The 25,444-nt window shown below is 33.8% G+C and overlaps 1 protein-coding gene across 3 annotated transcripts in view; it reads right to left on the bottom strand.

The window, feature by feature from the left end:
• The window catches only part of LOC122504780, a 91,992-nt gene extending 66,984 nt beyond the window's left edge, over positions 1-25,008 (bottom strand). For all 3 annotated transcript variants that reach the window (XM_043616021.1, XM_043616024.1, XM_043616023.1), the window contains exon 1: positions 24,788-25,008. The gene's annotated coding sequence lies outside the window, so the exon portion shown is untranslated. The remainder of the gene's footprint in view (positions 1-24,787) is intronic.
• Between the last annotated feature and the right edge of the window lie 436 nt (positions 25,009-25,444).

The raw sequence follows: 25,444 nt of genomic DNA, 5'->3' as shown, positions 1-25,444 counted from the left end.
CAGTAATCTACCAACTTCTCCACCTCTGCAAGTGGTGCGGGGTCATCCCCCGATCCCGGAAAATATGCGGAAGCTACTACAACCTCCCTTTTATTTCCGTTCTTTTCTAGGTTCTTAGCCTTAACAACAACTAAGTCCCTGGTAGTTAATTCCAATAGAGGGAAAGCATCTAGACCTTTATAGATCAGACAAGCCCTTGGAACTGGTTCCTGTGGTGAACTAACTAGCACCCCATTGCCACTTAGACCTCTAATCTTACCCTTGTAAACCCAAGGTTCTTGAACAAAGGCTATAGATGCCTGCATCCTTGCAAAGTTCTTGGCTAGAATCGCCGAAGCGCCCTTACAATGATGCAAGTTAATCTACATACAGTGGATCCCGGAAGCAGCCATATTTAAGACTGATTCACGGTCCCCTCTGTCGCGTCCACACCTTGATCGCCAGCATCGTGATCCCCCAAAAGGGCTCTTCGACGCTCACGTGTGTGGTTTTATTTTTATTAATTTCTGTAGTATCCATTATGGTCCCACGAGAAAAGAGGAAAGAAAGGTCAATCCTTAAAGAGCCTCTATTTAAGGAAAAGGCTAAATTACATCTGAAAGTTCGCCTGGTATCTCAGAGTCTCGTTCAAGATACCTCCATTCGAGCCCCACCCCGGGGACGGGTCGTCCAGAAGACGGGCCCTTCCTGTAACACAACCGTTCCCGAGCTTTACGGTTTACGGTTAATTGTGCCCAGCGAAGGTCGTCCCCCGTCCAACTCCCTCCCCACGGAAGAACCCGACGGATTTGTTAACCCTAGTATCATTCATCCATGGACACGAGTTCATCACGGATTGGGTGGCAGAGACTCGCGCCTCAATCGCCATGGCACAGCCAACGTAACCATGGAAGGGTTTCTTCTTGGTCAGACTTCCACCAGTAGGAAGTCTTCGGATAGGACCCGCGGTTAAGCCTCTGTACATCCCGTCTCTCTCGATATCCCTCTAAATCCCCGTGCCCTGAGACACTGCCCAGCGAAACACAGAAGATTCGGTTTCTGTAGCGGCCGACCCATTTTGAAGGGTTCGCCCCCTCAGTCCCCACGAGAGATATCGAGAAGTAGCCTCCCACTGGGTAAAAGCCCCTCGTGCGCCTCCCACCAACGGCAAGGTCTTGAAACCCCTAGGGAGGGTTTGGAACAAATACATCTTCATGTAATTTACACAATTCTAACTGTAATTCTGGTCTTTGTTTTTCTATTTCTGCAGTTAGTGGATTTGCAAATAAATGAATCTCTGTCAATATATTATAAGATTCAGTGAATCGTGAATTGAATTCAGCCAGTACTCCTTGTAAAATAGGCAAATATATTTTAAATTCAAAGTTAGGAAATTCTTGTAAAATTTCCGCACAACTCGGAAAATGGACAAAATTGTTTATCAAAATGTGCCTTTCGAAAAGAAGCAATTTTTCCTCAAAACTGAGAACACTCGAATATAAGTAAGCAACAGTGCGGTTTCTGCCTTGTAACTTTAAATTAAGTTCATTTAAATGCTTCGTAAAATCAGTTATAAATGCCAACTTGGTGAGAAATTGAGGACACGAAAGGTTTTTCTTAAATTTTGTTGTGTCAGTTTCTATTTTTGTTTTTAAAAAATCCAAAATTTCATTTCTTAATGAATAGAAGCGCTGCAAACAATTTCCTGCACTGAGCCAACGACTTGCACAAAAAAGAGATAAATCTGCGTAATCAGTTTCTAGATCTTTTAAATATGATTTTAATTTTCGATGAGACAACGAGTGATGCCCTCCTCTCAAAAAGTTAACAATTTTCGTAACAATTTTTAACGTTTCCGTTTCTTTTATCAATCGACCACATAATGCTTCTTGATGAATTATACAGTGGAGTACCTGATAGTAAATAATATATATAATGTATATCCACGTCAAAAAATTCCACAGAAGTACCCTTTGGAAATTCCATGGAACTTCTCCAAGGAGTTTGCGTGGAGATTACCTGAAAATTTTGCATATATGTTTTTTAATTTAATATATCAAATTTTCAAAATTCAAAATGTCGGATCCAATATGGCGGAAAAGACAATTTTTTAATTTTAATTTTTTTTTCGTTTAATTTTTTTTCGTCCACTATATTGCATCCGCCATTTTTAATTTTGAAAAAATGATGTCATATTCGTAATCAGCAACCCCAAACCCCCCCGTAACGATTTTCAAGCAAATTCAATGATTTTGAAAAAAATGTCCGCCATATTGGATCCGCTATTTTGAATTTTAAAAATCTGATAACATTCGTAATTAGTGACCTCAAAAACCCCCGAGTAAAGATTTTCAAGCAAATCCGATGATTTTAAAAAAAAAATTCGAAACTTATGGACAAATCTTTAAATGCGTTTTTCTCAAAATGTATTTTTTTGATCTGGTAAGAGTGATATCTCGAATTCTTCTGAAGCGATTTTAAAAAATCAAACGGCTTTTGATTCAGCGTCATCATGCCTATAAGTGGAACCTCAAAAACTGGAAAATTTCCAACTCCCCTTCTTTTTATAAGAGAAATTCTGAATAAAAACACCTTTTTTTTGCTTATTTTTGGGAAAAAGTACTCTAAAAAAAGGGGGGAAAGAAAATTCCATTTTTTTGAGGTTCCACACCTAAAGAATTATCTAACGAAGAGAATGTCACTTCGTTTTTGGTTTTATCTGTTTTAGAAAGTTTGGAATCGATCTTACCACCGAAAATGGGCATTTTCGAAAATGGCGTATATCGCCTCCATTTTGAAATAAAAATAAAAAATTTTTTTTACAAATTCTTAAATAAGTTATTTATTACATGTAAAAGAAATTTTTTAAATAAATGTCATAGTTATTTTAATAATATATACTAAAAAAGCCTTCTTATTGCCTGTTTTGAACTGGAATGTCCCCTTAACATTTCTAATATAATTAGTCTAATAATAAGTTTTTTTGCAATTTTCGACGTGGGACCAGCGTCGTTATTCAAGACACAATTTTTTTTCTGAATAGGAAACAATTTCTAAAAAAGTTCTGAGTATCTCTGTTTTTCGGAAAAAGCCCTTCTTGAATAAAAAGAACTTAAATTTGTTAAAGAAAAGCCCAAATTGGATATTCGACTCTAAAAATTGTCAAGACAAGCGTCGTTTTTCAAGAAACATTTTTTTTCTGAATTGGAAATAAATTCCAAAAAAGTTCCAAGTACCTCCGTTTTTCTAAAAAGCTCTTCTTTAAAAAAAGAGCTCCAATTATATGAAAAAGCCCAAATTTGATGTACAACACCAAAAATTGTTTTAAAAAATTGTCAAGACCAACGTCGTTTTTCAAGAAACATTTTCTTCTGAATTGGAAATTAGTTTTAAAAAAGTTCCGAGTACTTCCGTTAGTCGGAAAAAGCTCTTCTTAGAAAAAAAAAACTCCAATTTGATTAAAAAAGCCCAAATTTGATATTCGACTACAAAAATTGTTTTACAAATTTGTCAATACCAGCGTCGTTTTTAAAGACACAATTGTTTTTCTGAATCGGAAATAAATTCTAAAAATGTTCTGAGTACCTCCATTTTTCGGAAGAATCTCTGCTTTAATGTATAAAGCTTTAATTCAATGAAAAAAGATCAAATTTGATATTTGACTTCTAAAAATTCTTTTAAAAAATTGTCAAGACCAGCGTCGTTTATGAAGAAATAATTTTTTCCGATTCGGAAAAAAATTCTAAAAAATTCTCAGTACCTCCGTGTTTTGGAAAAAGATTTTCTTTAATAAAAAAGCTCAAATTTAATGAAAAAAGCCAAAGTTTGATATTCGACTCGAAAAACAAAGTTTATTATTAGACTCGAATAATATAAATGTTAAAATATTATTAAAATAAAAAACATGTGCAGAATTTTTATGGAATCTCCATAGAATTTAAAAGAAAATACTATATTTAAAATAATATTATTTAAATATTAAATAATAAATTATACATGTAAGTATTTGTTCCTTTCTAAAATTAAAAAAGAAATTATACAAACATTTTTTGAAAATAGAAATCAACTTACAAGGCAATAGATATTATGTCTTCTAAGTATACCAACTAAGCCGTTATCTTTTCCCTTCATTGCTGGAGCTCCATCAGTGGTAATACAAGAGCATTTATCAAAAGTACTAATAAACGATTACATTTCTTCTTGTAGAGTGTTAAAAGTATCTACCCTTTTCGTTGTTCCTGTCATAGCACTTATTGAAATTAGTTCTTCATTTACAGAAAAATCGTTTTGAACAACGCGAACAAAAATAAGCAATTGGCTTATGTCTGTTATATCCGTACTTTCATCTAAGCACAAAGAAAAGTAGGAACAATTTTCCATTAAATATCTCAAACGAATTCTGACATATTCATTTAAATCTCTACATCTTCTAGTCATAGTTTGTCGTGATAAGGGTACTGAATTTACGTTTCGAATCATCTTCTGATCGTTAAATGCTTCAGCTATTTGTTGCGCACATTTTTTCACCAGCTCTCCATCAGAGAATGATTTTTTAGATTCAGCGAGTTCTAAGGCTACAGCATATTATGAAGCTTTGAGTGATTGTCGTAAATTATTATCAATATTGTTAAGAGATGATGAAGTAGAAGGTGCTTCAATTTTATTTTCTATCGGAATTTTATTTTTTGTTTTCAAACGTTCTTTATAATTTTTAAATAATTCGAGTTTTTCATTTTCTGTACTATTTACATATTTACTCTTATGAAAACGTGTCTAATGTCGACTTAAATTAAATTTCCTTACTATCTTAAATTCCTGTTCGCTAATAATACACTGAGCAATATTATTTTCATTTAGAGAAACTAAAAATTCTAGCTCCCATTGAACTCTAAAGGGCGAACTTTAAGCTTTTAATTTTGTAGACATTTTTTTAATTAAAAATTAAAACAACAAAAATAAATAATATGGTTACTTTTTAACTTGCATTGAAATGTGAACAGAAGGAACATAAAAATAACCTGTCAAACCTCAATTGTTTGCACAACTTCAGACTATTTTTTTCAATGATATTCGAACAAGTAAAAAAATTGAAATCTAAGAGAAGGGGTAGTGGTGGGAGGACTCGCCTGTTACAAACCAGAAAATATTTAAATAATTAATATAGTTAAATTAACTATATAGATTACTTTAGGCCTTTGAGATGGCCCTATTTTCGAGTTTGTCAGAGGAATTCAAACTGCCAGAGCGTGAGCTCTGTTTAATCTTATAGGATTCGTGTTTCCTTGTTGCTTAAGTCAGAAATAAAAAAAGGGGAGAGAACAAAATAGAATGAAGAATAATAGTTATATTTAAAGAAGTAAATTTATTAAAATTTAATATTGTTATTTTCCATCTTTCGCACAATTAAATGAGGGAGGAAAATGGTATTTGTTACCCCAGAACGACACAGAGTACTTACCGCTCCGGGATCCTTAAAACTACCGTCAGAAGATTCTTCTTTCTGCGGGCGAAGACTTCATAATTTTTCGAAATGCGGTCACACGTACACGCACAATTATGAATTTTTATTGTCCTTAATTATTAATTTCTTAAATTAATTTCGTAAACCATTGAAACAGGGCGGACGCGGCAAGAACACGAAACCGGCCGGTCTTTTCGACAAGAAAGATTTTATAAAATTTTATTTCTTTACTATTTTGATTTTTAAGACGACCACGCGGATTTCGAGGTATTTTAAAATTTTATTTTACGTCCGGCCAAATTGCTTGTATAAGCATACAATCAATTTGGATCCTGTATACCGGACGGGATCTACCTTCCGAGATATACCTTCCGCAAGTATGCAGTTTATGGCAGGCAAGGTTCGTAGGCTAGGTTGGTAAAAGGGAAGCAAGAAAGGATAAATTATAATTCATAAATAATTAAATAAAACCTAAACGTTCCCGTTCATGTATATATTGTATGATAAATATAGTTTTAATTTAACCGGGTTAGCATCTACCCTGTATTCAATAATTTGAAGAATTAAAAGATCCTTCTCCCTCGCATAATGTCAAGGGGAGCGCGGGGAGCCTTCACTCAACTCATATAAGATATATATATATATACTAGGGGGGCTTCGCCCTCCTGCGCGCTTTGCGCGCCAACCCCCACCTCTATTTTTATATTTATTTTAATTTTTATAAATTTAAAGTAATTTTTTCTTAATATGAATGCATCTTAATAAATTACATACAATACATATATGACAAAATACACATAGATTTCGACGCAATGTAACAATCGTTATGAACCTTTTTTATCTATATGTCAAAAATTAGAATAAACTTTGACATATATTTTGACGATAAATTTTAAATAGATTTTGACGTATCCTAGATACGTTTATTGTCCTTTATTGTCCCTTTTTAAGTTGTAGTTAAATAAATGTCAAATTACACATAGATTATGACGTAACTAAAAGAGAGAGTAAAAATAATACGTCAAAATTAGGTCAAAATGATAGGTGTAAGAGCAAACACAATTTTAAAACTACTTTACATTGTTAGGTCAGATGGCAAACTTCACCTCATCATTAAGTCTGCGCGCGGAAATTGTTTGACAAATTTTGACGTCTAGGTCAAAACTGCCCTCAAACTTGACCTAAATTTTGAGGATAGCGGGAATTCTTTGTCAAATTTTGATGTGTAGGTCAAAAGTGCCCTCAGAATTAACCTAAAATTTGAGGAAAGCGGGAATTCTTTGTTAAATTTTGACGTCTAGGTAAAAATTGCCCTTAAAATTGACCTAAATTTTGAGGGTAGCGGGAATTCTTTGTCAAATTTTGATGCGTAGGTCACAACTGCCCTCACAATTGACCTAAATTTTGAGGATAGCGGGAATTCTTTGTCAAATTTTGATGCGTAGGTCACAACTGCCCTCAAAATTGACCTAAATTTTGAGGGTAGCGGAAATTGTTTGTCAAATTTTGACGTCTAGGTCAAAACTGCCTTCAAAATTAACCTAAATTTTGAAGGTAGCGGGAATTCTTTGTCAAATTTTGATGCGTAGGTCACAACTGCCCTCAAAATTGACCTAAATTTTGAGGGTAGCGGGAATTCTTCGACAAATTTTGATGCGTAGGTCACAACTGCCCTCAAAATTGACCTAAATTTTGAGGGTAGTGGATATTTGCTGTAATCCAGCTAGCAGCTCAAAAGTCAGGTCAGAGTTTTCATTTCCATTGTATACCTTGAATTTTCTGTTATGAATCATATTATAAATAATTTTAATCAAATGATTTGGAAACGAGTTCTTTATAAGTTTATAAATAAGTCCATCTAACGATACTGAGTCAAATGCTTTCTCAAGGTCTATCAAACAAGTACCGACAAATTTCTTTTCATTTAATGACCAACAAATATCGGACACGAATTTTGTTATTGCATGCACGGTTGAATGCTTATATCGGAACTCAAACTGAGCATCAGGCACAATTTTCTTTTCCTCGAAAATATTTTGAATTGATTTATTTATTACAATTTCAAACAATTTGCCTATATTAGACAATAAACTTATGGGTCGATAGCCGCTTAATAATACAGGACTTTTTTCTTTTTTTTGCAATGGTTTTAATCTAGCAATTTTCCATTTATTAGGAAAATAGGAATTATTTAACTCGTTGTTAAAAATGATTATATATTTACGAATTATATTTGTCGGTAATTTTTTTAAAGCAATATTAGGTATTCCATCAAAATTTTAATCTAATTCAAAATTTGGATTTGTTGAACGGTTTTCATCTGAAAATTTTATTATTGTTTTATTGTTAATATTATCATTTTCTAAGTTTGATCTGAATTTATCTAAAGATGCTTTAACAATGTTATTAATTCCCACTCTTCCTTTATCTCTATTTTTATATAGCAATCGTCTGTATTTATATTTGTATTTATTTTGTATTTATTTTGCTACGGGACCTACTTAAAAATTATTGCTTTATTGTAGGTGACTTGCTGACTTGCTTTTGATGATTCAATAAATTATTTATTAACACTAATACACCATGACAAATAATTAAATAGTTTAATAATAATAATAACAATATTAATAATATAATAACACAGCCCCACAAAAAAAAAGTGTCGTGCGCGGCAGACCAGACTAGTCATTTCCTATGTATTTTGACGCGCTGAACACGAATCCGAAGTCCGTTTTGCTCCATCACGTCAGGATTTTTTTCTAACCTCAAAAAATCTGTCGGATTTTGAGAGGTAGGCTATTTTTTCTTAAATTAATGGATTTACTTCAAACTTGGTGACTAGGGGTTTTTTGGGTCGCTGATGACAAATTTGAAGTTAGATTTTCAAAATTCAAAATGGCGGCTCCAATATGGCGGACGAATTTTTTAAAAGTTAATGGATTTACTTCAAACTTGGTAACTAGGGGTTTTTTGGGTCGCTGATGACGAATTTGAAGTTAGATTTTCAAAATTCAAAATGGCGGATCCAATATGGCGGACGAATTTTTTAAAAGTTAATGGATTTACTTCAAACTTGGTAACTAGGGGTTTTTTGGGTCGCTGATTACGAATCTGAAGTTAGATTTTCAAAACTCGAAATGGGAATTCTTATATACATAAGTAAGGTATTCACGTCCTTTTATGGTAGCGCACTCTTTTGTCCTCAAAGGATCTGTGTAATGGTTTTCGTTTCAAATTGGTGCCTCCAGGTACAATATCCCTTTTCAGCATCCAACATTAGTCGGACATCATATTTACATCTCATCTTCCTTGATAACGACGCTCAAATTCTTTAAGATCTTGATGGAATCGTTCTCCTTGTTCTTCACTGTAATCTCCCAAATTTTCAGGAAATCGATCCCGATGCGAGTCTAAGTAATGCATCTTTATGCTCATTAAGCATCCTAACTTACCAAAATTTTTAATCATATCACTAACTATTTGCTCCCAATTTTCACTCTTGTGATTACCCAGAAAATTTTCGACAACTGCTTTGAAACTAAGCCATGTGGCTTTCTCCTTTTTATTCATCTTGGTGATAAATTGCTCATCTTTTAACAATTTGCGAATTTGTGGTCCGTCAAAAACCCCTTCTTTTAGTTTCGCATTAGATTTTTCTGGAAACTTTTGTTCCAGGTATTTAAAACAGTTTCCTTCTTTATCTAAGGCTTTGACAAATTGTTTCATTCCTCTCCTCCTAGTTTCGTGTGTAAGGATGGAATTATCACCTTTGAAGGGTCGATTAGGGGATTTTCTATTATATTTTTTGAACCTGGTTCGAAAGAATTTCTTTTTGGCCATTGTTTTTTAATGTAGTGATTTGCTCGATCTCTACTGTCCCACAATCACAGAAAACATGGTGTTTTTGTAAAACCTGATTGTTGTCCAAGTAGTATGCTTAAAATCTTAAAATCTCCACAAATTTTCCAGTTGTGTTCTCGGTATCTAATTTTATCCAAAACTAGTTTCATATATTCATAGTTTTCTTTCATTTCCGTTGAATGCGCTATTGGAATTGGAGCATAAATATTAGTATTATGTAGTAGTACTACTTTTAAACTTCTTTGCGAAGAGTCAATAAATAGTATCCAATTTCCATCTTTGTATATATTTGTTTTTAATTTATTCATGAGTCCGACAACATCTGAGCAATATACCAACGACGGATTTTCATCTTTTGTAAAATATTGTCGGAATTCTTTTTCTCTGTCTCGATAAAAGCTAGCTGTTGTGCCTTTTGATAACAAGTTTTTCTTCTTCAACACTGATGCTAGGTGTTCTGCACAATCCTTCGGCAATTTTAAATCTCTAATGAGATTGCTAAGTTCTTCTTGGTTAAACGTTTGTCGAATCTTTATCTCCTGTTCATCATACGGAAGGTAATAGTCGTCCTCATCATCGGTTCTCATGTCTTTATTTTCAAAATCTAGAACATCTTTAGTTGAACTGTCAATTTCCAAGGTTTTGGGAGAAGAAGGTGGATTGCATGAAATTTCTAGTTTTTTTACAGTGGGGACATTAGCATACAATATGTTCTTTTTATTTTTGTTATTATATCCTTGCACATTGGTGTTGCAAAAATAACAATCTTTTTGATTTAATGGTTTTTCCCACAAAGTTGGCTTTATAAACTTTAGTTTATCCTCTTTTTTATGATTCCAACGAGTTAACATTGTGTAACAGGAACTACAAATTTTGTGTGGAACAAAATTTTTATCCTGATTGGTTATCTCAAGATCAAAATAATCTTTGTAGATCTGTTTGATATTTTAATTTATTGATTTACGATTTTTGGGGACATCGAATTGTCCACATATGTAACAAAATGCATCTGCATTGCTGTCGCATAAGTGTTTCGACGTTGTTACTGCAAAATTAAGTTTTGAAGCCTTTGGAGTTTTATTATTGTTTTGATTTTGAGAAGCCATGATTTATGTGAAAACCTGCACGTTAGGAATCCTGGCCCATATCGCAGGTGAGTCCGCCGTCCTAGGGGTGACTCATACCTTCCCAGGCCTAAGTATGAGAGCTTTCCGACTTTGACGAGGACAAAGTCAATTTGTCGTCGGACACACTACGGCATCATCCTCACACCCTAACGTCCCCCTGCAGGGCAGCGCGCCTACGCTGGCTTCGTTACTTCGATAAACAGGAAGCGAATCATTCTACACATCCCCTTTCGGGGCAGTTGTCATCGCCTACTACATTTATCGAAGCAGCAGCCCAGGTAGAAATTGACGACCGGGATGGTACCGGCCCGGTATAAACGGCGGATTATAAGTGCTGGGGCGGTACCGGCATAAGAACGCAATTTTCACCGTCTTGGTACCGGCAAATTGCCGGATGATAACTGCGGCAGGTATCCGGCATACGTACCGGGCCGGTACCGAATAATCCACCGGGGCGGTACTGGCCCGGTTATTGTTGGAAAGCATTTGGTGCCGGTTTATTACCGGCTGCACAACCGGCTAGGTACTGGTCCAGTACCGGCATAAGTCTGTTCATTCCACCGGCGCAGTACCGGTAAATTGCCGGATGATAACTTCGGTAGGTATCCGGCAACCGTACCGGGCCGGCACTAATAAATATCTGACGCAGTACCGGGCCGGCACTAAAAAACAACCGGTGTGGTACCGGGCCGGTTAAAAAAATTATATTTCAGTCTGATTAATTGTTTAATTATTATTATTATTATTATCAATGTTATTATTAATTTTAAATTGGAAACAGTAAATATATTAAATGCTGAAACAGAGAAACATAAACAATTATAGAAAAATCTGAAGACTCGAAGAATTGAACTCCGGACCCTGAGGCTGCAAAGTCGACACCACATCCGCTAACCTAAACCTGCATATGGAAAGTAAATGCAAAGTGAGCTTATACAGTACGAAAACCTACCACGTCAGTCATGTCCCATGAGTGGGAGTGAGACAGACTTATGCGATTCCCATACTTTCCTATGACTGACGGATAGCTTTTCTTACTGTATAGTCCAACCGACATTCCACCTGGCAGCAGTACCGGGCCGGCACTAATATTCAACCGGTGCGGTACCGGGCCAGTATTTGTATTTCTAATTTATTTTAATTCAATTTAAATTATTAAAAATAAATAAATAAAAATAGTAATTATAAATAATAATAACCGCCCTATTCACCGGTTAAATACCGGGCCGGCACCAATAAGCAACCTCCTCGGTATTAATATAATTGCCGGCACAACTAACTAATTAATTTATTATTAATAATTAAATTAATAAATTAATTAATAAATTAATTTTCAAATTTTTTTTCTTTTCTTTAATTCTTTTTCTGATAGTTTTACATTGGCAAACAACCGGGAGGACACTGGGTTAGTACTAATATTTTTGTCGGCAAAACTTCTGTGCCAGTAGAAAGCATTAAGTAAATTTTTGTGCTGGGTGCTGGGCCGGCACAAATATTATCACCGGCAAATCTCCGTCGGCGGTATAAAACAGAGCGATATGACAGTACCGGGCCGGTGCTACGCCGATGCTGGGCCGGTAAAAATATTATCACCGGCAAATCTCCTTCGGCGGTATAAAAACAGAAGTAAATTATAGTACCGGGACGGTGATACGCCGGTGCTGGGCCGGTATAAATATTATCACTAGCAAATCTCCTTCGGTGGTATAAACCAGAGCGAAATGACAGTACCGGGCCGGTGATACGCCGGTGCTGGGCAGGTACAAATATTATTACCGGCAAATCTCCTTCGGCGGTATAAAAACAGAAGTAAATTATAGTACCGGGCCGGTGATACGCCGGTGCTGGGCCGGTACAAATATTATCACCGGCAAATCTCCTTGGGCGGTATAAAAAAAGAAGTAAATTATAGTACCGGGCCGGTGCTGGGCCAGATATTTTTAATCAACCGGCCCGGTACACACTACCAGTACCGGTAGAAATCCACATTTACCACCGGGCCGGTACTGGGCCGGTATTTATTTCATATCCGGCCCGGTACCTTTTTGCCGGTACCGGCATATGTCCGACTTTACAACCGGTTCGGTACCATGCCGGTCGTTAGTGCTGGCACACCTCCAACTTTTCTGCCTGGGAGGATTAGTATTGTGCTGAAACACAATAAAAGTGCAAAGCGTACAAGGTAAACAATGTATTTTTAAGGAATAAGATAGTGAAGGATAGAGGATATTAAAGTTCCTTTTTATCTCGTTGCTTAAAAAATTATTATTCAACTTCTAGATCTTATTGTCACATTATTACCTCAATAAAAAAAGTTTTGTGCATTTACCGAATTGATCTCTATGATGCAATAAGTCCCAACTGTCAGTTCTTGAGAGTAGTTCATTACGAAACAAAAAATTACAATTCCCGCTACACAACACTCTACCAAAAAATCTTTCGGAGCAGCCACACGGAAAAAATTTATGTGCACTGTTTATCTCTTTATGTGCACCAATGGTCCTTAATTACAGTACAAATCTTACACTTTGAAAAGGGATCATATACGGCCCTTTTTAGAGACAGCAAACGCACTTCCATCGGACAACCTCTGCATCAACTGCACTGGAAGTGAGACAAGCGGTGCACGGACATTTTTTCCGTGCAGGGGGTTCAAAATGTGAAAGTCTGACTATAGATTCGTAATCAGTGACCCAAAAAACCCCTAGATACCAACTTCGAAGTAAATCCATCAATAGTTAAAAAATTCGTCCCCCATATTGGAGCCAACATTTTAAATTTTGAAAATCTAACTTCAGATTCGTAATCAGCGACCCAAAAAACCCCTAGATACCAAGTTTGAAGCAAATCTATCAATTTTTAAAAAATTCGTCCGCCATATTGGATCCGCCATTTTGAATTTTGAAAATCTAATTTCAAATTCGTCATCAGCGACCCAAAAAACCCCTAGTTACCAAGTTTGAAGTAAATCCATTAACTTTTAAAAAATTCGTCCGCTATATTGGAGCCGCCATTTTGAATTTTGAAAATCTAACTTCAAATTTGTCATCAGCGAGCCAAAAAACCCCTAGTTACCAAGTTTGAAGTAAATCCATTAATTTAAGAAAAAATAGCCTACCTCTCAAAATCCGACAGATTTTTTGAGGCTAGAAAAAAATCCTGACGTGATGGAGCAAAACGCACTTCGGATTCGTGTTCAGCGCGTCAAAATACATAGGAAATGTCTAGTCTGGTCTGCCGCGCACGACACTTTTTTTTGTGGGGCTGTGTAATAGACCATAAATAATCATAAATTAATATTTTTATCATTTCAAAAAAAAAAAAAAAATTCAAAACATTTGTCTTAAAAACACGTTTTTCATAGTTTAAAATCATTATAAACATTAATTTTTTATGTAAAATTTTTTTTCTTGTTTGGACTTAAAAATTTTTGCTGGTAAATGATGTGGGCGATCCATGAGGGCCCCTCGCGTGGGCCCTCAAGGATTTGCCCTTAGGTAAGTTCAATATTTTCAAAAAAAGTAACATTAAATATTTGTGAAAAACGTCCTTTTCATTGTTTAAAATCATTATAAACAATAATTTTTTACGTAAAATTTTTTTTTTTTGACTTAGAAATTTTTTCTAGTTAATGTGTGGGCAATCCATGAGGGCCCCATGCGTGAGCCCTCAAAGATTTGCCCTTATGTGAGTTTCATATTTTTTAAAATTTTAACATTAAATATGTGTTAAAAACGTGTTTTTCATAGTTTAAAATCATTATAAACATTAATTTTTGTTATGTAAAAAAATTTTTTTTGTTTGGACTTAGAAAAATTGTTGAGCAGGGCATTCATAATGGCTAAGAGCAGGGACCCTGTTGGTGCCCTCGTAAATTTTCATAACTTTGTGATAGAATTTCTGGAAAAATGTTACTTAATGTTTATTTTAGGTGCTTTAAAATGTAATTTAATGCAATCTGAAATAAATTTTTTTAATAAAAAATTTTTTTTTTTAAACTTAGATAAATTTTTGAGCAGGGCAACCGTAAGGGCAAAGAACGGGACTTCTGCTGGTACCCTCGAATATTTTCATAACTTCGTGACAGGATTTTTGGAAAAATGTCACTTAATGTTTATTTAAAATGCTCTGAAATGTTATTTAAAGAAATCTAAACTAAACTCTATTGAACAAAAAAAATTTGTTCTTTTGGACTTAGAAAAATTTTTGAGCAGGGCAACCGTAATGGCAAACAGCGGGGCCCCTGCTGGTGCCTTCGAATATTTCCATAACTTTGTGATAGGATTTCCAGAAAAATGTCACTTAATGTTTATTTCGGGTGCTTTGAAATGTAATTTAATGCACTCTGAACGAAACATTTTTATTTAAAAAAAAATTTTTTTTTGGGACTTCAAAAGATTTTTGAGCAGGGCGACCGTAAGGGCAAAGAGTGGGGCCCCTGCTGGTGCCCTCGTGGATTCCTCCTCATGGATTTTCCACGTGGGCCCCCGCCGGGGAGCGTGGCTCGAACGTGACTTTTTCTACACGGGTATGAAGCTTAATTCAGTAGTATTTGTAGGCTCTCTGATTTAACTTTTAGGGATATTTTGAGCAATGTAAAGACAAAAGTTAAACACGGTGTCTAGTTTGGTTTAAAACAATTTCCGGCTTTTTTCCGGTTTTTTTCACTAACACATTTAACAGGGTGTCTACCAACCAGGAAAGACGGAAAATATCAGGGAATTTAATGTAACCGAGAAAAACTGGATCTACTTGCTATACAATTTGTTAAGTGAATAGTTAATATTTCAAGTTAATAATAGTTTAAGGATTAAAATATACAAGCAAACTTCTTTCTATATCTAAATTCATAAAATTAGAAACGACTACGAATTTTATTTTGTCTGTAACTTAAGATCTTTTCGATTCTACAAATTTCTTCGTGGGTTTTTACCGTAATAAAAAAGGGGAAAAAATAAACACTTATAACTTAAGCAAAATTCTAAAATTGTCACGTCGTTCTTTTGAATACGAAACCTAACCAAAATGAACTATTGTTACATTTATTGAGGGGCAGATTATCGAGGTCCTACGGTTTATGGAGGTACTAGCTTCATTAGAGATGTAATTTTCTCGCACCTTAAGTGTTTCCTCCACTTTTAACCCCACATCTTGAGGGCGTACAATTTGGGCGTTTCCAAATTTCTCCCACCTAAAAAACTCATTTTTCTCACTTTGAAATACCTTACATTTTTGCAAATTGTCAGAATAACAGCAACTTTCGGAATCGAAACATGTACTCGCGACTAACCACAAGATTGTAATATGAACTTTAACTTTTGTCTTAAATATATGTATAACTTCAAACTCAGTATCAATCATTTACTTCCCTGAACGATTATTATTAATTTAACGATCGTGATATGAGATGTTTCTCATACGTATCAACATTTTTGGTCCTTCGAGCCGGATACTGGTGAAGTGTTGTTAAACAATTTTGTGAAGTTGTTAAGATAAAAAAGTGAAGGTCATTCTTAAAATTCATAAAGATTGAAAACGCGAGTGTAAAACATGAAATTCCGATTGTTAATCATTAAGCAAATGATAAACATTTTGTGAACAAATTTTAACCATAGAAAATTTGTGCAGTGAATCTACAAAAAAAAATGGTTACAATTTGATACTAGTGAGTTAGTGATTTAAATTGAACTCATCAACGGAGGCTTGGCATCATACAAGAAGCATAAATCCAAAGGGCAATTCAATCAAGGATTTAGTCTCAATCAACTTCAAGAAGTTAACTCCAAGAAGTTAACTCTAAGCAATCAACTCCAAGAAGTCAACTCCAAGCAATCAACTCCAAGAACTCATCTCCAGGAAGTCAACTCCAAAGGTCAACTCCATTTCATCAATCAGCAAGAGAGTGTAAAGGTAGGCTCAAATTTAAATCACCAATCCTATAAAGGTTCCTTTTTTTGCTTTAATTTTACAAGGTAAATCAATATTCATGATGGAGGAAGAAAACAATCACGCCGAACAAGTTGAAATTGAACTCAACGAATTAAAGCGAACGCGAACGAATCTTAAAAGTAAATTCACTCGATTTGTCACATACATAAACAGTCCAACAAATCAGAACAAATTTAGTGAAATTAAAACACGATTGCAGAAAGTAGAAAATGCAGTCGACGAATTCGAAGCACTTCAAAATAAAATTGATATTTTAATTGACGAAACTGAGCCGGGAACAGAATTAACAGATTTTGAAAATATCTTTTATCCTGCCATTAGCAAAGCTCAAGAAATGTTAATGAACTATGAACTCACACTTACACCTACAACAACATACACACAGCCTATTACACAAAATGGTCAAAATCAAATGCATGTTCAAGGTCAAACTTCCATTCGATTGCCAAAATTGGATTTGCCATCTTTCAATGGTGCTTATCAAGATTGGTTAAATTTTTATGACTCTTTCAAAGCTTTAATTCATGACAATGAAAAATTAGCAGATGTTCAAAAATTACAGTATTTGAGATCATGTTTGAAAGACGAAGCATCTAAGGTTATAAGTTCCTTGGAAACTTCATCTGCAAACTACAATGTTGCTTGGAATCTGTTGAATGATAGATACGATAATCATCGCATTATAATTCAAAATCATATAAAAACACTAATGGAATTACCGAGTTTTAACAAAGAATCTGCTGTTAATATTAGACAGCTGATAGACAATTTTCAAATGCATCTTCGCGCGCTCTCAGCATTAAATGAATCGGTTCAACATTGGGATTCAATTTTAATTTACGTTTTGACATCCAAATTAGATCGGAATACACATAGGGAATGGGAAAAAAGTCTAACGGGAAAGACAATGCCAAAATTAGAAACCCTTTTAGAATTCCTTCGAAATCGGTATCAAATTCTTGAAGCTTCAACTTTTGATACAGTCAACAAAAACCAACCAAATTCGTCTCATTCAAATAACAATTCAAAAAAACAAAGCTTATCAGTTACTCATTCAAAGGATTTTTGTCATTTTTGCAAAGGTGAACATAAATCGTTTGGATGTGAAAAATTTCAAGCAATGTCTGTAACTGAAAGGCGTAATGCTGTACAAACAGCAGGGTTATGTTTTAATTGTTTGCGCAATGGTCACCGTAGTTCTGAGTGTAAACTTTCTCATTGCAAAAAATGTAATAGAAAACACAACACACTCTTACATACAGAAGAAAACACAAAAACAGATACACCTTCTCAAAATTTGCAAATTTGTATTCAACCTCAATGTGACACAAATAATTCGCCTACTCAAAATTTACAAGTTTGTGTGCAGTCTCAGGTACTGTTATCAACTGCGGTTGTATATCTTTATGACAAAAACAATAAACAATTCAAAGCACGTGTCGTTTTAGATTCAGGTTCACAAAGTAATTTTATTACTGAAAAATTCGCGGAAATTTTAAACTTAGATCGCCGTGAAATTAACATACCCGTAGAAGGATTGAATCAATTAGAAACGAAAATTAAACAATCTGTTTCAACTCAAGTAAAGTCTATGCAAACAGAATTTGCTGCAAAATTAGAATTTTTGGTCATTCCCAGAATTTGTAATTTATTGCCACTTGAATACATTAACAGAAATCAAATTGAAATACAGAAGAACATAAAGTTAGCCGATCCAGAATTTCACATTCCAAAAGAAGTTGATGCATTATTAGGAGCAGAAATATTTTATGATTTAATTTCTGTCGGTCAAATCAAATTATCTAAGCAAAGCGCAGTTTTACAAAAAACAAAATTAGGATGGGTTTTAGCAGGTAAAATCGGTCAAGCTGTTCAAAATAAACGAACACACTGTCACTTGAGTTTAGAAAATATCGGTAATCAAATTAAATTGTTATGGGAATTAGAAGAATTTCCACCAAAAAAATTCCTCTCACCGGAAGAATCAGAAGTCGAAAAGCATTTTAAAGAAAATACAAAACGTGATCGCGACGGAAAATGTACAGTAAAATTACCGGTAAATAAGAAAATTAACAAACTCGGAAGTTCTTATACAATTGCGGAACGTCAATTTCTTGCTTTAGAAAGAAAATTCGAATCAAATAAAGAGTTAAAAAAAAATTGGACAAGTGCGAGTTGTACTCGCACTGCAATGGCGGGTTCCGCACACAAATATTAAAACAATACTTGCAACATTGATCGGTAATTAGTAGAATTAAAATAAACAATTATAAAAATATATTAAAATCATTTGATAAAAAAAAATAACTAAAAAAAATTAAAGTATTGTATATCTAATATTGTAAACAATAATAAGCAGAGGAACTATAATAAATTTTGAAAATTTTGTTCCTCTGCTTATTATTGTTTACAATATTAGATATACAATACTTTAATTTTTTTTAGTTATTTTTTTTTATCAAATGATTTTAATATATTTTTATAATTGTTTATTTTAATTCTACTAATTACCGATCAATGTTGCAAGTATTGTTTTAATATTTGTGTGCGGAACCCGCCATTGCAGTGCGAGTACAACTCGCACTTGTCCAATTTTTTTTTAACTCTTTATTTGATTCGAATTTTCTTTCTAAAGCAAGAAATTGACGTTCCGCAATTGTATAAGAACTTCCGAGTTTGTTAATTTTCTTATTTACCGGTAATTTTACTGTACATTTTCCGTCGCGATCACGTTTTGTATTTTCTTTAAAATGCTTTTCGACTTCTGATTCTTCCGGTGAGAGGAATTTTTTTGGTGGAAATTCTTCTAATTCCCATAACAATTTAATTTGATTACCGATATTTTCTAAACTCAAGTGACAGTGTGTTCGTTTATTTTGAACAGCTTGACCGATTTTACCTGCTAAAACCCATCCTAATTTTGTTTTTTGTAAAACTGCGCTTTGCTTAGATAATTTGATTTGACCGACAGAAATTAAATCATAAAATATTTCTGCTCCTAATAATGCATCAACTTCTTTTGGAATGTGAAATTCTGGATCGGCTAACTTTATGTTCTTCTGTATTTCAATTTGATTTCTGTTAATGTATTCAAGTGGCAATAAATTACAAATTCTGAGAATGACCAATGCTTTTTATGCATTTTTGGCCAAAAATCTTGTTATTTCCTTGACAACGCTGTGGCCATCACGTCCAATCACATTCGATATATTTTTCCTGTAATCTACGTGTGAAAATACATATCTGTACCAAATTTGAGCTCTTTAGGTCAAATAGTTTAGCCGCTAGGGGGGGTGACACGATTTGGCTACGGACAACAGAGTCTCACCAATAGGGTTCCGCCGATACACCGTAGGTGTACGGAACCCTAAAAACGAATATTGCAAATTTATGCGCGAATATGAAGAATTAGGTCACATGAAAAGGGTTACTGTTGACAAAATACCTGATGATGGTTACTTCTTACCTCATCATGCAGTTTTAAGAGCAGATAGTTCGACTACCTGTTGTAGGGTCGTTTACAATGGTTCCTCGAAAAAAAAGAACGGATTATCGCTTAACGATGCGTTAAAGGTCGGTCCTACTGTCCAACAACCACTTATAGCAATTTTAATTCGATCAAGAACTCATACAATACTTTTATCAGCTGATATCGAGAAAATGTATCGCATGATAAATATTGATGAAGATGATAGGTTTCACCAAATAATTTGGCGCGATGATCCAAGCAAAGAGTTAGCTATATACGAATTAACAACGGTCACTTATGGTACCGCTTCGGCACCATATTTAGCAATCCGTGTCCTTCAAGAACTAGCTGAAAATGAGAAGGAAAATTTTCCAGACGCGTCGGAAATTATTAAGAGAGATTTTTTCGTTGACGATTTATTCACAGGTGCAAAAAATCAAAATGAAGCGATTGCTTTACGCGATGAATTAATTGAATTGTTAAAACTTGGTGGTTTCAAGTTACGTAAGTGGTGTTCAAATGATTTAGAATTAATATTTTCATTACCAGATGATTTAATAAATATTAAATTGTTTTCTGATCCATCATTATCAATCAAAACTCTGGGCATTCAATGGAATCCAAGAACCGATCAGTTAACTTACACAATTAGCAACATTTTAAATAATACAAGAATCACAAAACGTTCTATGCTTTCTCAAATCGCACAGTTATTATATGATCTAATTGGATTATTACGCCCTATAATAATAAAAGCGAAAATTTTTATGCAACGGTTATGGCAACTTAAGTGTGATTGGGGCGAGTCAGTTCCGCCCGAAATTCACACTGATTGGCAAAATTATAGACAAGATTTGAATTGCTTGAATGATGTTACTTTTCCGCGACTTGTTGTTGATGATGGGTTTTGTGATGCAAGTGAAGCAGCTTATGGTGCTTGCATATAGGTTCGTTCACAAAATGCAAAAAATGAAATTTATGTAAATTTATTGTGCTCAAAAACACGTTTGGCTCCTTTAAAGTCAATTACAATACCAAGATTGGAATTGTGCTCGGCTTTTCTTCTAGAAAATCTTTTAAACTTTGTAAAATCAATTTTGTGCCTTAAAATCGATGCGGTGCATTTCTGGTCAGATTCAACAGTCACCTTACAATGGATTAATACAGAACCGTATCTCTTAAAAACGTTTGTTGCAAAACGTGTTTCTCAAATTCGCGAAATTACAGATCCTTCAGATTGGAAACATGTTCCAACAGAGCAAAATCCTGCAGATTTTATTTCAAGAGGTCAAATGCCTAGTGAATTCATACAAAATGCAATGCGGATTACCGGTCCAAGCTGGCTTAGTTCTTCTGAGGAGCATTGGCCTTGTAGTCAATTCAATAAAGTACCAAACTTAGAATTAAAGAGTAACGTTGCATTAATTGCGAATAATGAAATTAAAACAAATGATACAAATTGCATTTTGAACAAATTTTCTTCTCTCAGAAAAACTAAGCGAGTTATTGCATATTGCATGAAATTCTTTAACAATTTAAAGAATAAGGTAAAATCGAGAAAAGAAAGTGTTGAATTAAAAATTTCTGAAACAAAGGTAAACATGACACATCTGTCAATTGAAGAAACGCAACTTGCAATGAAAAAAGTTCTTAGTTTATTGCAAAAACAATTTTTTCTACGCGAAATAAAGTCATTGACAAACGATGAAAGTTTGCATCGTTCAAGCAGTTTAATTTCTTTGAATCCTTTTTTAGACAAAGATGGGTCATTACGCGTGATAGGACGATTAAAAAATTCAACATTATCGTATAACGAGCGATATCCAATAATTTTGCCAAAATCGCACCACATTACAATTTTAATAATTAGATTTGAACATGAAATAAATTATCACAGTGGTTCTCAAGCAACATTGAATGCAGTCAGATCTAATTATTGGCCAATTAATGGTATGAGCACTGTTAAAAGTGTTATTAAAAAATGCATAATTTGCTTACGTGCAAAACCTACGAATCAAAATTATTTAATGGGCAATTTACCCAAGGAACGAATTACTCAATCGCGACCTTTTATAGTTACTGGTGTTGATTATTGTGGTCCATTTTTTATTAAAGAAAAAAAGCACAGAAATAGAGGCAAAGTCAAGGCCTATATTTCAATATTCGTATGTTTTGCTACAAAGGTTTGTCATATTGAATTGGTTAGTGATTTAACTACCGAAACTTTTATCGGTTGTTTGAAAAGATTCTTTGCTCGTAGAGTTTTTTCAGCTCTACTATATTTTCCGACAACGGAACTAATGTTGTTGGCGCAAATAATGAAATAACAAAAACATTGCGCGAACTTTTAAACTCAGAAAATCACAATGACCAAGTGTTAACATTTCTCGAGAATCAGGGCATTAATTGGAAGTTTTCACCTCCAAGTTCTCCGCATTTTGGTGGTTTGTGGGAGGCTGCAGTAAAATCTTTTAAATATCTTTTTATCAGAACTATTGGCGAAAGATTGTTTTCTTTTGAAGAATTGAGTACATTTACTACCGAGATCGAAGCAATCCTTAACTCCCGACCAATAACTCCCTTATCATCTGATCCTAATGATCTGAGATCATTATCTCCATCCCATTTCCTAATTGGTGATTCACTAATGAGTGTACCAGAACACGATCTTTCTGATATACCAGAAAATCGGCTGTCAAACTGGCAAAATGTTCAACGGATGAAGCAGTGTTTTTGGAAAAGGTGGTACAAGGAGTACCTTAATCAACTGAATGTCCGTTGCAAATGGCAACAATCCAAAGAAGAGAATCCAGAAATTGGCACCATGGTCATCCTCAAAGAAGACAACATTCCACCCTTACGCTGGCACCTGGGTAGAATTATTGAAATCCACCCTGGTGATGACTCAATTGTTAGAGTTGTAACTGTCCGAACTACAACTGGAACTTATAAGCGATCTGTAAAACGCATAGTTCCTCTCCCTATCAATTAAAGGACATTTAAGTGAATTCAATCAACTCTAATTAATTTTTTTTTAACTAGATTAGTTCAAGGTGGGCGGTATGTTAAGTGAATAGTTAATATTTCAAGTTAATAATAGTTTAAGGTTTAAAATATACAAGCAAACTTCTTTCTATATCTAAATTCATAAAATTAGAAACGACTACGAATTTTATTTTGTCTGTAACTTAAGATCTTTTCGATTCTACAAATTTCTTCGTGGGTTTTTACCGTAATAAAAAAGGGGAAAAAATAAACACTTATAACTTAAGAAGCAAAATTCTAAAATTGTCACGTCGTTCTTTTGAATACGAAACCTAACCAAAATGAACTATTGTTACATTTATTGAGGGGCAGATTATCGAGGTCCTACGGTTTATGGAGGTACTAGCTTCATTAGAGATGTAATTTTCTCGCACCTTAAGTGTTTCCTCCACTTTTAACCCCACATCTTGAGGGCGTATAATTTGGGCGTTTCCAAATTTCTCCCACCTAAAAAACTCATTTTTCTCACTTTGAAATACCTTCCATTTTTGCAAATTGTCAGAATAACAGCAACTTTCGGAATCGAAACATGTACTCGCGACTAACCACAAGATTGTAATATGAACTTTAACTTTTGTCTTAAATATATGTATAACTTCAAACTCAGTATCAATCATTTACTTCCCTGAACGATTATTATTAATTTAACGATCGTGATATGAGATGTTTCTCATACGTATCAACACAATTAGTTCGAATAAGACTTTACTATAACTCAAAAAACTGGAGTAAATTTTGGATTGAGTTTAATAAATATATTAATTAAAGTACTAAAAATTGAGAAATATTGTTTTCTGCATTTGAATTAGTTAAAAATAACAAATTTGATAATAAAAAGTCGGTCACTGATTCAAATGGTATTATTTTCCTAATGAAATAGTCAATGGTAACTAATTATTATTATTTTTTCTCTGTCAAATCAAATTCCCGGCTATTTCCCGGTTTTCTAGGATGGTAGATACACTGTTAAATGCATTATTAGAAACTAAAACCTGTCGAAGACGGGTACGACAGCTAGTAATAAATAATATATAAATAATTAATATATTAATTATTTATTTATATAGAAAATCACGGGACTTATAAAATATATATTTTATAAGTAAATAAAATTTATATTTTAATAAATACTAGGAACCGTTTCGAAAGTTTAGTTTCATTTTAGTTTCTGAGTTGACACAAAACTAAATTAACAAACTGATTTTAGTTTCCTGTCGACTCGAAACTAAATTCAGTTTGTTAATTTAGTTTCGAGTCGACATGAATCAGTGAAATTCCTCTGATGATCAGTTAAAATTGATTGAAATTTCAGTCATATTTCCCTAATTGGTCAATTAAATAATAACTGAAATTTTCAATATACGTGACAGAAATTTCAACTAACTTTCCAATTGGCCAATCAGTGAAAAATGACTGATATTTCAGTCATTTTGAACTGATTTTCAGTGAAAAATGACTGATTCAAATCGCGAGAATAGAGTCACTGATTTTCAGTCAAATTTCACTAATCTTAAGTAGAATTTCACTGATTCATATTTATAAATATATTTATTTATTTTATAATAATTTTTTCCTTAATGTTTGTATATACAAAAAATTTATTTTATTTTTTCTTCATTTTTAAAAAATTTATTTGATTAAAATTAGGCCTAGTTTTTAATGATTTTGTTCGTATTACTTCATGTGTAAAAATAATTAATTAATGTTTTTTACACTAAACAAAATTGAGCATTTATTTTGTATAAATATTTCTATTTTTTATAAATTATTTTTAATTATGTTTTAAAAATTAATTTTTCATTACCAAATGCTAAATACCGTTGGCGCGCGCAATTTTCATCTAGTATCATTAAAAACTGATTAATATCTTCGTCATATAATTACAAATATACTCACATAACGAAATATAGAAACTTGACTAGTTAAATTTCCGACTATTTCCACAAATAAACACACTGAAATTTGAATGCACGCAAAAACTTTTTCACAATCTACAATGCAAAGTAAATCTATTTCCTCAATGCCAGTTTTAAATAAGATGGATCAAAAGCGTTATACACTGTGAATTGCGAGGAATTGTATTCAAGCTACGTGCAATCGTGTTATCCATCGTGTGCCTGTGGCAGGAGCGATTAACGGCGTGTTTCAGAAAACGACGTTCCGTTCAATATATACAGATATGTACCTATACAATTCTAGGGATAAATGTGAGCGCGGGTATCGTCTCAAATCTGATATCGTAACAAAGTTTCTATATACCTCTTTCATCTGGTTTCATCTTTGCAGTAGGGCTTATCAGTGTGTATGGAAAATTTGCATGCGTGCCCTTGCTTCTTATTATGCAAAACAGGCCAGATCGAGGAGAGACGATATCATCATAATCGTCAATGCGTGTACCAGCCACGATGTGTCGTGAATTTCTTATACATTTATATATACATGTACATACGAGTCTGAATCTCTCACGAGAGATGCGACTGTACAATTTTCGCCCCTTTCACTCTCATGACTTTGTTATGTCTTCCTACAATTTCATTTCAAAACTTATATTCA

The sequence above is a fragment of the Leptopilina heterotoma genome, unplaced genomic scaffold (assembly GCF_015476425.1).
Source record: "Leptopilina heterotoma isolate Lh14 unplaced genomic scaffold, ASM1547642v1 Lhet_316, whole genome shotgun sequence".
Lineage (NCBI taxonomy): Eukaryota > Metazoa > Arthropoda > Insecta > Hymenoptera > Figitidae > Leptopilina > Leptopilina heterotoma.
This window is presented reverse-complemented; position numbering and strand designations above follow the sequence as displayed.